Source organism: Pongo abelii, chromosome 14, assembly GCF_028885655.2.
Source record: "Pongo abelii isolate AG06213 chromosome 14, NHGRI_mPonAbe1-v2.0_pri, whole genome shotgun sequence".
NCBI classification, from domain to species: Eukaryota; Metazoa; Chordata; class Mammalia; order Primates; family Hominidae; genus Pongo; species Pongo abelii.
In genome coordinates this window covers 28739493-28755006 of record NC_071999.2, presented here as the reverse complement: position 1 = coordinate 28755006, position 15514 = coordinate 28739493, and the positions used below count along the sequence as shown (strand labels likewise).

The window sequence follows — 15514 nt, the reverse complement described above, 5'->3', positions numbered from 1 at the left end:
CAAAAAAATGAGACACAGAAAACTGAAATATTTTGTTTATTATTGCTTGTTAGTTGATTAAAGTAATTCTGCTTCCACTTTATTTTTAAAGACAGTAATTGCTACACTGAATAAAGCCTTAATGAAGTTTCATTATAAGTATCTATTATCATTTGATTATTTTCTACATAGAAGCATGCAAAAAGTTTAAAATTCAGTTTCATTTGACTTAGCCTTGACTGTAATGAAGGACTCTATGAAGAGGGGACACAGTGTTTACAGGCTGGAGTCCCAGCAACTGCTTGGTGGCAGAGTCCCAGTCTTTCCCCAGTTCAAGCTGTGGGCAGATAGATGGGTACTGTCCTTCAGTTCTTCTTACCCATTCACTTGCTTTCTTTATTGCCTCAAAAGCCCAGGGAATATTCCTAGATTAAAAAAATAAATGTTTCAGATTTCAGAATAACGTGAAATGTAATGTGGTACTAAACCCATCACATTATATCAGACAAAATGATTCTGCCAAAAATTAAGATATTAATAAAAGCAGTTTTCCTTGACATCTTACGGAAGTTCTTCTACCCGTCTGACCTTGAGCTTATGCACTGCATTGTCAAGTGTCCTGTGCCCCCCACTTCCTGGCTTCCACGTGCCTCCAGGCATCCCTGCTGCCTACAGGACAGTTCAGGTTCCAGCCTCTCTACAGTTGTTTATGGTTGTCCCCTTTCCACGCTTCTCAGTCTAAATCCTATCCACTCTTCACGTACAAACTCAAGTACTATTTCACAAACGAGGCTTCTGTTTCTCTCTCCTTCCCACTGTACCGACTTGATTAGGTACCTTCAGAATATCTGACAGTCCCCCATGAAACTGGCATATATTCTGTTGTGTCACGTAAACCACGAACAACTTGGTAGAATAAGCATATCGAGTCAAGTCTGTGCCCACTAAATGGTGTCAAATATTTGAGACTGTTGAATATTCAAGTCTATTCAACACTCAGAAAAATTCTGAGATTGTTCATTAATATTAATTAGCTACTTCCTCATTTGTTCTGTCATCTGCTGGAACTTGTTAGTGAACAAGTGGCAACACACACCAAAGTTCTTCAGAAAATTCTATGGGGAAAGTTAATATTTTGAAAATTCTCTCCCTGTTCCTGATTTTTCCCTGTGAACTGGGAAAGGGCCGTCAGTATAGCGTGGTGGTGAAGAGCTGGGTTTGAGTCCTGACTCTGCAATCCCATGATATTGGCCATGTGATACTCTGTGGCTTTCATTCAACACTGGGAATCTCAGTTTCCTCAATTATGAGAATAACATGAGGCCCTATGGGTTTGTGGTAGAAATTAACAAAGCTTGTAAATTTAACATGCTTACTAGTCCCTGGTGCACAGTAGGCACTCAATAAATGTTCACTGAATGTCATGATAGAATGAACATACTAAATAAGAAGCATGCCCAAAGTGGTTAAAAGGCCAATGTTTCCTAGTAAATATTCATCTACTGATAGTTACTAACTGCTGAAAACAACAAAACCGGCTTTGAATATTTTCACTGGCTGAGCTGGCCTCCTTTAGTCCAGTGGCCTCTACACTTTTTGGTTCACCTTCCACTAGCAAGAAAATCTTGTGCCTACACCCCCAGGTAATGTGCTCCTGCATCAATGTTACATACATCCTGAAATAGAAAATATAGAACAAAGTTTCAAATATGCAATAAACAGGAAATAAAAAATATTTAATTACATGTGTGCACTAAGGAAAAAAAGTCAATCCATTCTTCATCAGGAAAAACAACATTTAAATAAGTTATTTGTATCTGTAATTTTCATCCTTAAAAAGTCTTAAGGTAGTTTGTGATAATTTTTCTCAAATTTCTAAAACTTCTATAAATAACAGTTTCTAGTTACATAAACATTTTAAAAATCAACTGTTTTTAAAGGATATGGATATGAATGTACCATAATTGATTAACCCTAGAGGTTATTTCTAGATTTTCATTATTGTAACCAATGCTGTGATGACTATCCTCATGTACACATCCTTGTGCACTTATTCAATTATCTTCTTAGTAGTGGAAAGGGAGGTTCCACAGTTATTCATTATTTATTTTAATTCATAATTTTTTAAAATTTTGGGGTTTTTTGTAGATATGGGGTCTTGCTATGTTGACCAGGCTGGTCTTGAACTCCTGGCCTCAAGTGAGTCTTCCACCTCAGCCTCCCAAAGTGCTGGTTTACAGGCATGAGCCACCATGCCCAGCTTACAATTTTATTTAGTTTTTAATAAATAGTAAATTCACATTGTAGAATATGTAAAAAATGAAATAATGACATGTTAACTTCTTCCCCACTGTTGTCCCCAGTTCCTCTCTGCAGAGGCACCTGCTGTCACTTGCTCCTCGCGAATCCTGCTAGAGCTACACTATGCGTAGACACATGGCAGCGTGCTCCTCAGCCTCTTCCGTGCCGGCTTTTCCACTGAATTTACCTTGGCGATTGTTCTTCATCATTACATATAGAGCTGCCTCATTATCTACAGTAGCTGGGATGCACATTTCACATGTTTATGCACATTGACTTCCACAAGGTTGCACTCACAGTATGTGAGTTTCTAAAAAGGAGAGACCACATTGGCAGTTCTCTACACAGAAGACAAACTGAGAAGGGAGAGCGGGTGCGAATTACTCATCTGTCCACAGAGATGGTGAGACAGCTCAGTGTGGGAAGCTGTATAAGGGAAGTATATACAATTCTACCTGAACTGGAAGTAAACAGGGACATTGCATTTCTGGTATTCAGCTGGAGTTGAACACGCTTCACAGATGAGGCTCACTATGGCCAAGTCCCAGTGCTGAGGTCCAGGGAGGGGCAGGCTGAGTCAGCCCATCAATTCGTCAACAGAGGGAACAGGAGATGACAGGGGCAGGCCAGCCTGGAACCTAGAGCCTTTGGATTTCTATTTTTACTTCTTACAATGAGGTGGTTTAAAAAAAGAGGAGGGGGCCAGGCGCGGTGGTTCATGCCTGTATTCCCAGCACTTTGGGAGGCCGAGTCAGGCGGATGACATGAGGTCAGGAGTTTAAGACCAGCCTGGCCAACATGGCAAAAACCCCGTCTCTACTATAAGTACAAAAATTAGCCAGGCGTGGTGGCAGGCACCTGTAATCCCAGCTACTCAGGAGGCTGAGGCAGGAGAATTGCTTGAACTCGGGAGGTGGAGGTTGCAGTGAGCCGAGATCGCACCACTGCACTCCAGCCTGGGCAACAGAGTGAGACTCCATCTAAAAAAAAAAAAGAAGAAGAAGAAGAGGTTAGACTTAACTGTTTCCAAGATTTCATCCAGTTGTGAAATCCTGTTATCTGAACTGCCAGGCCTAGAAGTTCAATTCAAGAGATGGAATGTAGCTTCCTGCAGCCTTTCAATGAACAAAACAAACAGAAAAGCTACATTGCGAAGATGAGTCTGCACTGCATGTCTTTCTTTCTGCACCCAGGAACCTGGCTTACCAGTATATCACCCCAGCATTGACACACTGGTGAGTGACGACAGTGCGCTTTTTGCAAATCCTGTGTACTATGACTTCTCTCCTTCAAAAATAGATATGGCTGGTCTGAAATTCTATTTTCATATTTGGCTGTGCTCTAGTAATATCCTGCCTCACAGGACACGTGGGATTGTCCTGCAGTTCAGGGAACAGGGAGAGGACAGGGCTGGGCCACCTCTGCCTCTTGGAGCCCAGCCTCCCAACCGGCCAAGCCACAGTCTCTCCTGATAAGCTTCAAGTAGCTCACTCTCTCCTGCTGCTAATCTCTGCTTCCTCTTCTAACCATGACCCTGTTCCCTGCATGCGTGATGTTTTATCATACTGTAGTTTATGACATTTGGAAATACCTGAGAATTTAATGAAAAGGAAAATTTTCCGCCATTTTCCTTAATGTCAGTTTGTAGCTTTTTCTTCTGCTGCCAAGGTAAGTACTTCACTTTCAAACAGAAGATACAATTTGCAAAGATTCCCATCATCATCCTGTAGGAAAAAAGTTTTTAAGGACCCTCTCTTAAGTAAATATGACAGTGAATTTAGAATTGTTATACATACAAACTGTGGAAAAATTAGGCATTACCTTAAGAAACATTGTAATCATGTTGTAAATTGAACACATCGTAAAAATTGAATATCATAGCTTGCAACATGTGTGTTGGTTTAAGAATCATTTCTAGCTTTTATGGCTGATATTACAACACCCAAAATCCCTTCGTACAGGCTTATAATATACATCTTAATAAAAACATGACAGATTTCAGTTACAGATTGAGTGTGTGACTCAAGAACATAGAAGCATTTATTTCTAAATTAAAAATTAATATTATGTGATAGTGAAACCATGGGTTTTTATATATAATTCTATGCATTCAAAAAGACTCATTATGTGGGTTTCTGTTAAGACATTCTGGAGAAAAACCGAACAATTGGTAATAAAAATATACAACTATGTTTAAATGGAATATGTATATGTGTATATACACATATATATTCTGCATTTGGGTGTTTTTGGGAGGGAGACGGAGTCTCACTCTGACACCCAGGCTGGAGTACAGTGGTGCGATCTCGGCTCCTTGCAACCTCCGCCTCCCGGTTCAAGTGATTCTCCTGCCTCAGCCTCCAGCGTAGCTGGGATTGCAGGCACCCACCACCATGCCTGGCTAATTTTTTTTCTATTTTTACTAGAGATGGGTTTTTGTCATGTTGCCCAGACTGGTATTTGTCAATTTTTAGAAGCAAGGAGTCACGTCTAACAGGCTCCCTCAAAGAAAGCTGCCCTTTGGAGATAGCGGTTCCCGAGTCCCGTGTCAGTTTGGGGGTCGCCGTTCCGGGTCCCTTGTCAGTTTGGGGATCGCGGTTCCGGGTTCGGTGTTAGTTTGAGGATCGCGGTTCTGCGTGCTTTATCAGTTTGGCGATAACTGCACCCGGAGAACGCAGCGTCCCTCACAGGGACTGTCGCCAGAAGGCGTCTAGAATTGGGTCCCTCCAGGTGGGGAGCGGGATCCGGCCTCAGGCGGGGTTTGTCTTTTCAGCCTGAGGGGGTTCAGGGCTTTGTTTCAGTTTCATATTTCAGGAGGGATTTGGTCAATGAGGATAAATCCAAAGCTCGGCTTTGAGAGAGGTGGGTGGATGGTGCTGTCCTTTAACTGAGAAATGGAAGGGATTCACAAGGGCAGGAAAGAAGAAAATTTCGGGAAAGTTCGGGGAAACAGGAGAGTGAGATAATAAATTTAAGCCTTCCTGAGTTTGAAATTCGTGATAGTGTTTGTAACTAGTTGGAAATATATTTATCTGCCATTCAAGAGAGGCGGAGGCTGGAGATACAGATCTGAGATTCACTGAAATGGGAATAAAGCAATGGGGAAGATTCAGATTTTTAGGATACTGAATAAATGAGAATAGAAAGGATAGAATAGAGAATACAGTGGAAAGGGTATGGCTTTGAATCCTGACTCCACAATTTATTACCAAGGGGATTGGGGACACGGTAATTTACCAAGTTTCATCATTACAACCTACTCTATAGGGTTGTCTAAGAAACAACAAGAGACTTTGGGGGAGGAGAGAGACTCTGGTTTCCAGAGTTACCACATTATAATGCTCAAAATGTCCAATCTTCAACAAAAAATTATGAGGCATGCAAAAAAAAAAAAAAAAAGAAAGAAACATGAAAAAATGGCCAAATCAAAGGAAAACATAAATGAACAGAAACTGTCCCTGAGCCGAGGAAGCGCAGATATAGGAATTATTAGACAAATACTTTAAATGACCTGTCTTAAATATGAACAAAAAGTGAAAAGAAACATAGAAAAAGAACGGAAAGAAACAACCAGAAGAACAAGGTCTCAAAAACAGAGAATATGCAAAAGAATATACAAATGGTCAACAAACATGAAAAAAGCTCAATATCACTAATTATCAGAGAAGTGCAAATCAAAACTACAATGAGATACCATCAGAACAGTTATTATTAAAAAGTCAAGGAACAACATATGCCGGCAAGGGTGCAGAGAAAAGGAAACGCTTATACACTGTTGGTGGGAATGTAAATTAGCTCAACCACTGTGGAAAGCAGTTTGGAGATTTCTTAAAGAGCTGAAAACAGAACTGCCATTTGACCCAGCTATCCCATTACTGGGTACACATCCAAAACAAGAGAACTCATTCTACCAAAAAGACACATGCACTAGTATGTTCATCACAGCACGCTTCACAATAGCAAAGACACGGAATCAACTCAGGTGCCCATCAACAATGGATTGGATAAAGAAAATATGGTACATATGCACCACGGGATACTATGAAGCCATAAAAAGAATGAAATCATGTCCTTTGCAGCAACATGGATGCAACTGGAGGCCGTTGTCCTAAGCGAATTAATAAAGGAACAGAAAAACCAAATACTGCATGTTCAGATTTGTAAATGGGAGCTAAACACTGGGTACTCATGGACATAAAGATGGCAACAACAGACACTGGGGACTACTAGACAGGGAGGGAGGGAAAAGGGCAAGGGTTGAAAAAACTATTGGTACAATGCTCAGTATCTGGGTGAGGGGATCAGTCATACCCCAAACCTCAGCACCACAAATTATACCTAGGTAACAAACCTGCACATATACCCTCTGAATCTAAAATAAAAGTTGAAATTATTTAAAAAATAAAGATTATTAATAAAGAGATAGAAATTATAAAAGGAACCAAACAGAAATTATGGAACTGAAAGGAACCAAAAAAAGTGTATAGTTAAAAAGTACAATAGGATGAAGCATGATGGCTCATGCCTGTAAACCTACCATCTTGGGAGGCCAAGGCGGGAGGATTGCTTGAGGCTAAGAGTTTGCCTTGGCAACATAGCGAGACCCCATCTTTACAAAAAAATTAAAAAATTAACTGGGCATGGTGGTGCATGTCTGTGGCTGTAGCTACTCAGGAGGCTAAGGCAGGAGGATCACTTGAGCCCAGGAGTTCATGGCTGCAGAGAGCTATGATTGCACTCCTGCACTCCAGCCTGGGTAACAGAGCAACACCTTGTCTCAAAAAAAAAAAAAAAAAAAAAATCCACAAGTGACGCTCAACAGATTTGAGCAGGTTAAAGAAGGAATGAGCAAACTTGAAAACAATTGAAATTATTAAGTCTAAGGAGCAGAAAGTAAAAGAATGAAGAACAAAGTCTAAAAATTTGTGGACACCATCAAGTGCACCAGCATATGCATAATGGGAGTCCCAGAGAGAAATAAGAGGGTAAGAAGGACAGGAAGAGTGACTGAAGAAACAGTGGCCCCAAAGTCCCAATTTGATAAAAGACATAATGTAACACTTCTAATAAGCTCAATGAACTTCAAGTATGATAAACTCAAAGAGTTCACAATAGCATTATATTAATAATCAAACTGTTGAAAGCCAAAGACAGAGAAGCTTAAAAGCAGCTTGAGAGAAATTATCACTACATACAAAGGACCTTCCATAAGATTAACAGCCAATTTATTACCATGGAGGCCAGAAGGCAGTGGAATGATATAAAGTGCTGAAAGAAAACAAACAAACTGGCAACCATGAATTCTGTATCTGTCAAAACTATCCTGTAGAAATGATGGAGACGACAGGCACAGTAACTCATTCCTGTAATCCCAACACTTTGGGAAGCTGAGGCAGGTGGATTGCTTGAGCTCAGGAGTTCAAGAACAGCCTGGGCAACATGGCAAAACCCCATCTCTACAAAAAACAAAAATTAGCTGGATGTGGTGGCGCATGCCTGTGGTCCCAGCTTCCTGGGAGGCTGAGGCAGGAGGAACACTTGAGCCCTAGAGGTTGAGGCTACAGTGAGTTGTGATTATGCCACTGCCCTCCAGCCTGGGTGATAGAGTCACCCCATCTAAAAAAAAATGTGTAATAAAAACCCACAGAATGCTTGAAAAACCATCAAACTACTATGTAATTGTTGCTATTTTTAAAGAAAGCAAAAATACAGGTATGAAAACTATTATGGTATTGCTCTGCAGTTATCACATCAAAGATTCAAGCTAGAAATCCTTTACAGTCTATTCAACATCATTGGTCAGGCGTTCCAGAATGTAGTGGATGTGATAATCCCTTTGTTGTACAGACCCATTAGGTTTCCAGGATCTTTTGTTGTAAGTCCAATACACCAGCAATAGATTTACCTATATCAAAATGCCAAGATTAAAAAAAAGTCTCTTTGCACCCAACATTGTTGTTAGAATCTTCTTTACTGGCCAGGTGTGGTGGCTTACACCTGTAATCCCAGCACTTTGGGAGGCCAAGGTGGGCGGATCACCTGAGGTCAGGAATTCGAGACCAGCCTGACCAACATGGAGAAACCCTGTCTCTACTAAAAATACAAAATTAGCCAGGCATGGTGGTGTGTGCCTGTAGTCCCAGCTACTCAGGAGGCTGAGGCAGGAGAATCACTTGAACTCGGGAGGTGGAAGCTGCAGTGAGCCAAGATCACGCCACTGGACTCCAGCCTGGGCAACAGGAGCGAAACTCCGTCTCAAAAATAAGAAACTTCTTTACTGAAGTAATTCTAGAAATCTGTTTCAGGCCTTAGTGAAGAACTCCTTCACTCTTCCTGCAGGTGAAGGAGGTTGTGGGTTTTCTTGGGTTTGCCTAGAGGCCAGACACATGCATCTCCCCAACCTGCTGGAGTTCCCCTTTCTAGCCCGGATCACCTGGGCTTGGGGATCTGCCGGGACTGTCCTGCAGACTCTGGATGAGCAACAGATGAAAGGAGTATTCAGACACAAGTATGCAGTGTTTAAGAGCAGCTAGGGGACTGTTGGGCACTAGTGGCTTAAGAGTGAGTTGTCTTGAACAGCTGGAGCTGCCTGTTTTTATTCAGTACAGACATAATGCTGAAAGCCTGGAGCAAACACAATCTGCAGGTAATTAACATTATTGTTCCCTCTTCAGGGAAGGGGTCACATGTGTGAATGATCAACAGTCAGCTCCTGGTCAATGTAAGTAAACAAGCCTGTTGTTAGTATTCGATTTAACCTTCTGAGGTCTTACTGACTGGGATGTTAGTACATATCCAAGATATTTCCAAGGAGAGGACATCTGTACCTTTTCAGGTGCTATGATTAAGCCTGTTGACTGTGTATTCTTTTTGACAGAGGCATATAAATTCAAAAGTATTGGCTCCGTTGGGGCTGCCAGTAAGATGTCATCCATATAATGGATTATCTTGCAATTAGGAAATTCTTTTCTACTGGGGAGCAAAGCCTGATTTACATGATACTGACACATGGTAGGACTGTTCAGCATTCCTTGAGGAAGTACTTTCCAGTGAAATCGGGGAGCTGGCCTTTCATTATTGATAGCTGGTATTGTAAACGTAAATTTTTCTCTGTCCTGTTTTGCAAGGAGAATAGTATGAAAGCAGTCTTTTAAGTCAATAATGACTTAAAACTCGAGGAATCACTGCAGGGGAAGGGAGCTCCTGTTGAAGGGGCCCCATAGGTTGCAAATTAGCATTGATAGCATGTAAGTCATGCAAAAGTCTCCATTTACCAGACTTTTTGGGAATGACAAAAATGGGTGAATTCCAAGGGCTGTTTGCTGGTTCTGTATGGCCGGCTTTTAATTATTCCTCAATTAATTCATGGGTTTGTTGTAATTTCTCTCCCTTTAAAGGTCACTGTTCTACCCAAATTGGATCTTGAGACAGCCATGTCAGGGGTAGGGGGGGACTTACAACAGTGGCCACTATTAGAAAGGGCTCTGCATAGTGACCCCCGCATTGGGCTAATAGGTCCCATTCCCAAAGATGAACAGGGACGGGCATGATTAGAGGTTGTATAGTTGCTTTTCTTCCCTCCAAATCGTGACTTTAGAGGGTGTGCACTCTGCTTGGCTGTGTGCACTTCTCCAATGCCGACAATTTTCTGTTTCTGAGTGACCCATGTGTTTTACCCAGCCAATTGATTCTGGTTGGCTTGTCATTCACACAACTCATCATATTCTGCCCTCCAGAGGAGGTATTGACTGGCCTCTAAAGGTGTTTGAGCTAGCACTGACCAGTCCCATGGGATCATAAGGAAGTTGTCTACTATGGCCTCAATTAATCCTTTTGTAGATGGGCTAGCAGCTCTGTTTTCCCTAATACTTTTTCTTATGTCTTTATAGGTGTTGGAAGTGATGGGCTCATATACCTGATTGCTTTGTTGAGCTTGCATCACAGGACGGGCCAAGAGCTCCCCTTCAATGCCACTTGCCTAAGACAGTACATAACTGTAGTGCATCCCTTGTCTTTTTTTCCAATTTATTGGAGGAGGGGGCTCAGGGAAACTCTGTCTCCTCTGTGGCACCTTTACCTAGCAACAGTGGGGCTGAGGGAGGAGGAGGTGGTAAGGTAGGTGGATGGTTCCTCTTCCCTTTCTTTTTTAGGCTCTTCTGTGTAGAGCAGGGCCAAAGCAGCTCTGATTAAGGCCCATAACGTTAAAGATGTTACTGGGACCCGTTGCCCTTGTGCATGATGTCATTTAAGATTTCCCCCAACTTGCTCCCAGAGCTCTTGGTCTAACATGCCTTCTTCTGGGAACCATGAGTTATTGAAAACAACAGTTGGCATTAGGCCCCTTAATTGAGCCTCTGAGACCGAGGCTCTGCTAGCTTTAAGCAGCTGTTTCAACACTTACATATAGTGTTGCTGTTGAGCTGATAACTGTTGTCCCATGATGAAACCCTAGGTTGAAAATTCCCTCAAACTTGGAAATCCCGAGCGGGCACTAATTACTTACTTCCTGCACAGTCCCTTCACCTCGTTTTTGGGGGTTCCATTATGATCTGTTGCAGCATTCCTCACACAGGGCACCAGCTGCTGGGTCTGTCCCACAGACCCTGGCTGGATGATGGATGAAACGAGTACTCAGACGCAGGTATGCAGTGTAAGAGCAGCTAGGGGACTGCTCGGCACTAGTGGCTAAAGAGCGAGCAGGCAAACAGCTGGAGCTGCTTGCTTTTATTCAGTATAGACATAATGCTGAAAGCCTGGAGCAAAAACAATCTGTGAGTAATTAACATTATTGTTCCCCTTGCAGGGAATGGGTCACAGATGTGGATAATCAAAGGTCAGCTCCTGGTCAATGTAAGTAAACAAGCCTGTTTACGATAAATTCCCCTATGCTTCCTGCTACCTAGTCCTTGCCCTCTGCCTCAGGGTCAGAAAACAGCTGCCTTCAGCTTATTCTCCCTGGAGGCTATGCAGAGCCTTCCGACTTTTCTGAAGGCCTCCTCCTTTCCCTATAGTTTCTCCCACCACTCTGACTGATTTCCTACAGGAATCATCCCTTGGCCAGGCTAGCCCTGATGTCCTCCCCCACTTTTTTTCTTTTTAAGAGTTGGGGGTTTCACTCTGTCGCCCAGGCTGTAGTCTAGTGGTGTGATCATAACCTTCAACTCCTGGGCTGAAGTGATCCTCCTGCCTCAGCCTCCCAAGTAGGTAGGGCTACAGGTGCACACCATCATACCTGGCTAACGTTCAAACGTCTGGGCTCAAATGATCCCCTTCAGTCTCCCAAAGTGCTGGGATTACAGGTGTGAGCCACTGCACCTGACATGTCCTCTCTGGATAGAGTGGACACTTGCTACCATCAGACCAGCAATGAAAAGCTGTCAACTCTTTGTCACTCAGATCAACTTTGATTAAAAGAATTATTACCAGCCAAGCACAGTGGCTCATGCCTGTAATTCCAGTACTTTTAGAGGCCAAGGTGGGAGGACTGCTTGAGCCTAGGAGTTAGAGACCAGCCTGGGCAACAGAGTGAGACCCCTGTCTCCACAAAAATAATTAATGAAAAAGAATTATTTCCAAATAATTTGGGAATACAACAAGTATTATTCTGTATCTGGCACAGCATTTGACATGACCCACAGAGCTAGGCTTTGGTAGACAGAGTTCACCAACAGTTAAATTCATGATAAAGATGAAAACACCTCCTGTTCATTGACTTTTTACTATGTGGAGGTTTCATGCTACGTTTTCATACATAGTCTTTCTTTTAATGTAATCTTCTTGACAGTCCTATGAAGGTCTCATTATTATCCACCCCTGTTTTGCAGATGAGAAGACTGGTTGCAGAAAAGTTGAGTGCTGAAGACTACAAAGCTGTTTGTAAGTTATCAAGCTAGGATTTGATCCCAGGTCTGCCTGATTCCAAATCCTGGACTCTTAACCATGACATAGGAGTGCCCTCTTGACTCCTATGATGGCATAAAGAATTGTATCAGAACAGGTAATCTGGCATTAAAACCCCTGTGCCACAACCGTTAGTCTAATTTTTCTCTATAGCACCATCTGAAGATGCAACAAGGATAGGAACCACTGATAAGGCAGAACCTTTTATTTATTGTCTGGCAGAGCAGAAGATGGAAGTTCCTCCCCACTAGCCTTTCCACCTTGTAATGGATTTGAACCCTTGAAGCTTAGTGGGCAGTTTTGAGAATTACATGGGCTACAGGTGAAAACTTACACATTATAACCTTAATTTAACAGCCAGTTAAGACTTGAGTGTGGTAAAAGATTCATTTATTTATTCAATCAACAAACAATGTGGCACAACATACTATATTAAAATAAAAACATACAAATAAAATATAGGTACAAAAAATAGAGGACATTGTGACTATCCTTAAAGATACACATTTTAGGAAGAACGATGAGACTTTTGGGCATGCTTTCAAGCTAAAGGGCTATCATAAATGAAAAGGAAGATTGTTTGGGTCCCTGTCTGGCATCTTAAGTAGTTGTGTGATCTCGGAAGTCTCGGGCTTTAGCTTCCTCACCCACAATGAAAATTAAAAAGAAAAATTGGGCCGGGCGCAGTGGCTCACGCCTGTAATTCCAGCACTTTGGGAGGCCCAGGCAGGCGGATCACGAGGTCAGGAGATCAAGACCATCCTGGCTAACACGGTGAAACCCCTTCTCTACTAAAAATACAAAAAAAAATTAGCCAGGCCTGGTGGCGGGCGCCTGTAATCCCAGCTACTCGGGAGGCTGAGGCAGGAGAATGGCGTGAAGCCAGGAGGCGGAGCTTGCAGTAAGCCAAGATCGCGCCACTATACTCCAGCCTGGGCGACAGAGCGAGACTCCATCTCAAAAAAAAAAAAAAAAAAAAAAAGTAAAGAAAAATGGAAAAAAGAAGCAAAACCGAAATCTTGATTTTTTTGAAGTAGAAAGCAAAACAAATTTCGGAGGGCCAAATTTCTGTGAAATATTTTTGTCTTTAGCGGTCGTTTGTTTCAGTTATAACGATTATAAATGGCACTTCATTTGATTTCTTTAAACGTTTTACTTGGCCTGCCGTTTAATCAGACACGGAAGCCAGGTATGTAGAACTGTGGTAACTCACGGTACTGTAACTTCCTAGATGAAAGGGCCGTGGCAGTTAAAACGAAACAAAACAAAAAAACATTTCTTGAATTCTGCACTGTCAGTATTCAAACTAGTTTCAGAATCTAATGGACACACTCTGCCAAACCACCGATTAGCCATTTGAGGAGAGATGAAAGATGCCTATTTTTGGAATGAATTCTCATAGGCTTATTTTTGTCTTATGAAATGGTGTAGTGGACTGCCCTTTTTCTCCTTTACTAAGTCACACTCAGCCAAAGCGGAAAACAAAAGAAAAAAACCAAACCAAACCAAAAAAACGACAAAATAGACCGTACGCAAATAGAAAAAAAAAAAAAACCCAAAACACCTTCTAAAGCGTCGGTCAGGCTCTAGGTTAGCTTTGAGTCCCTGTGCTCCCTGCTTTGCTGGGAACACGGAGATCCATCGCTCCCTTAGGCTCTCCCTTTAGTTTTCTAAGTGTCGGAGCCTGGGGCGACGTCCACCACGGAAGATCTCTCCCGGAAACGGTTTTCCGTCCCTCCACGCCGCCCGCCTACGTCGACCACTGCCCCGCTGCTGGTCGGAAGGCGACGCGCCGTCCATCCCCCGCCGGGCAACGCCCGTCGCTGTGGCGTCACTGGGAGTTGTAGTTTCACTGGGCTCAGCGGCGCCTGCGCTTTAGTGAAGAGGCGCGGGTGAGATCCTCACTTCCCACAGGCCCTCGGGACGGGGGCGGGGCTCCGACGGAGGCGGTGATTGTGGCGGCTCATTTGTAAATGCTGCGGAGATTCCGGCGTCGTTTCGTGCTGCTGAGCGGCCCGGGCTTCACGGAGCGGTAATTTGTGGGAGAAAGGAGCGGAGGAGCTCTTTGTCCGCTGCCCCGCGCCGGAGATGGACGGCGGTGGGCGGGCAGGACTCCGCTCGGACCTCGGGGTTGGCTCGGCGAGGCGAGGAGGGAGCGGGGGCTGGGGCGCGCTGAGGCCCACGGGCGCGCTGAGGCCCACGGCAGTTCAGTGGCTTCGTTCATTCTAGCTGCTTTGTTCTTCGCAGAGCTGGGAAAGCCGGCCTCTCTGGTGTGTCTGTCTGTCCTGGCTGTGGCGGGGACTTGAGTTCCTGTGGGCAGCGCGGCAGCCGCAGTCCGCTAGAGCAGGGTGGTGAAGTAGCGTTGCTGGCTGTCCTAAGGGCCCGTCTTGCCCCAGCTTTGTCAAGGGCTTCTCTCTTGAAGTTTCGTGTGGATTCATGGCTTTCAAGGACGTGTTGTATTTTAGGGGACTGCTAAATCACTTCCCAAACCAACTAGTTACTTTTCACGGTCTAAGAGTGGCTTTGAATTTGCTGTTTGTATCCACTCTCCTCCCTCACCGTGCAGAGAATTTATCTTTTTTTCATACTGCTTTAAAGAATGTTTACATAGCACTCTGGAGATTTCAAGGCTGTCAATTTGTTACATTTTTTAAAAGTTTTATTGAGGTATAATTGCTATACAATAAAAATGGCACATGTTTAAATGCATTCCATTTGATGAGTTTGACATACACGTGCACCCGTGTCCTTCAGATTTTGATAACTGTAAAGTCTGAGTCCACATACTAATCCTATCTTGGCATATATATTATCAGTGCTCCCTTTACCAAGACCTCAGTATCAATAATAAGTAGCAGGTTCTGGTGAAGCTGTCTTTATACTTCATGCTGACATTAAATATATTTTTAGAAGGTGTGTTTGGTGGGGAGTTGGAGGGGGAGATGCAGATGTCTGGCTACTGCATCCCAAGACTGCTTGCACTTGTCAGTCTAGTAGGGAATTTTTCTAGTTTTCCATATTATGAAATGACCTTGTAGTTTGTCTCCCTTCTGAATTTGGATTTCGAAAGATTTTCTGCTAAGGTCATTGAAATTAAGCAAAGTTACGTGGTTGATTTTGAGAAAAAAAAAGTCATTACTTTTTTAGATTGGTTTCCTACTGAAAAACAATTTGCTTAGAAAAAGTTTTTACAAATTATTCAGGAATAACAGATATCCAGTAAAGTGCGCTAATCTTAAGTGTACAGCCCAAATGTATCCACTCCCTGTATTAACCTTCCCAGTTGTTGAAGTCAAAAATTTGGAGATGAATCTCTAAGTTTAACGTTTTATTT

At 42.9% G+C, this 15514-nt stretch overlaps 1 protein-coding gene across 11 annotated transcripts in view; it reads left to right on the top strand.

Moving 5' to 3' along the window:
- Nucleotides 1-3381: 3381 nt before the first annotated feature.
- CENPJ (centromere protein J) overlaps nucleotides 3382-15514 on the top strand; it is a 52394-nt gene continuing 40261 nt past the window's right edge. For 7 of the 11 annotated variants that reach the window (XM_024230894.3, XM_024230892.3, XM_054529471.2 and 4 more), the window contains exon 1: nucleotides 14012-14212. The gene's annotated coding sequence lies outside the window, so the exon portion shown is untranslated. Of the gene's footprint in view, nucleotides 3516-8954; nucleotides 9002-10312; nucleotides 10396-10876; nucleotides 10922-11083; nucleotides 11131-12104; nucleotides 12157-14011; nucleotides 14213-15514 lie in introns of those variants that run through there. The other 4 variants (XM_054529473.2, XM_054529469.2, XM_054529474.2 and 1 more) reach the window with 3 other exon arrangements.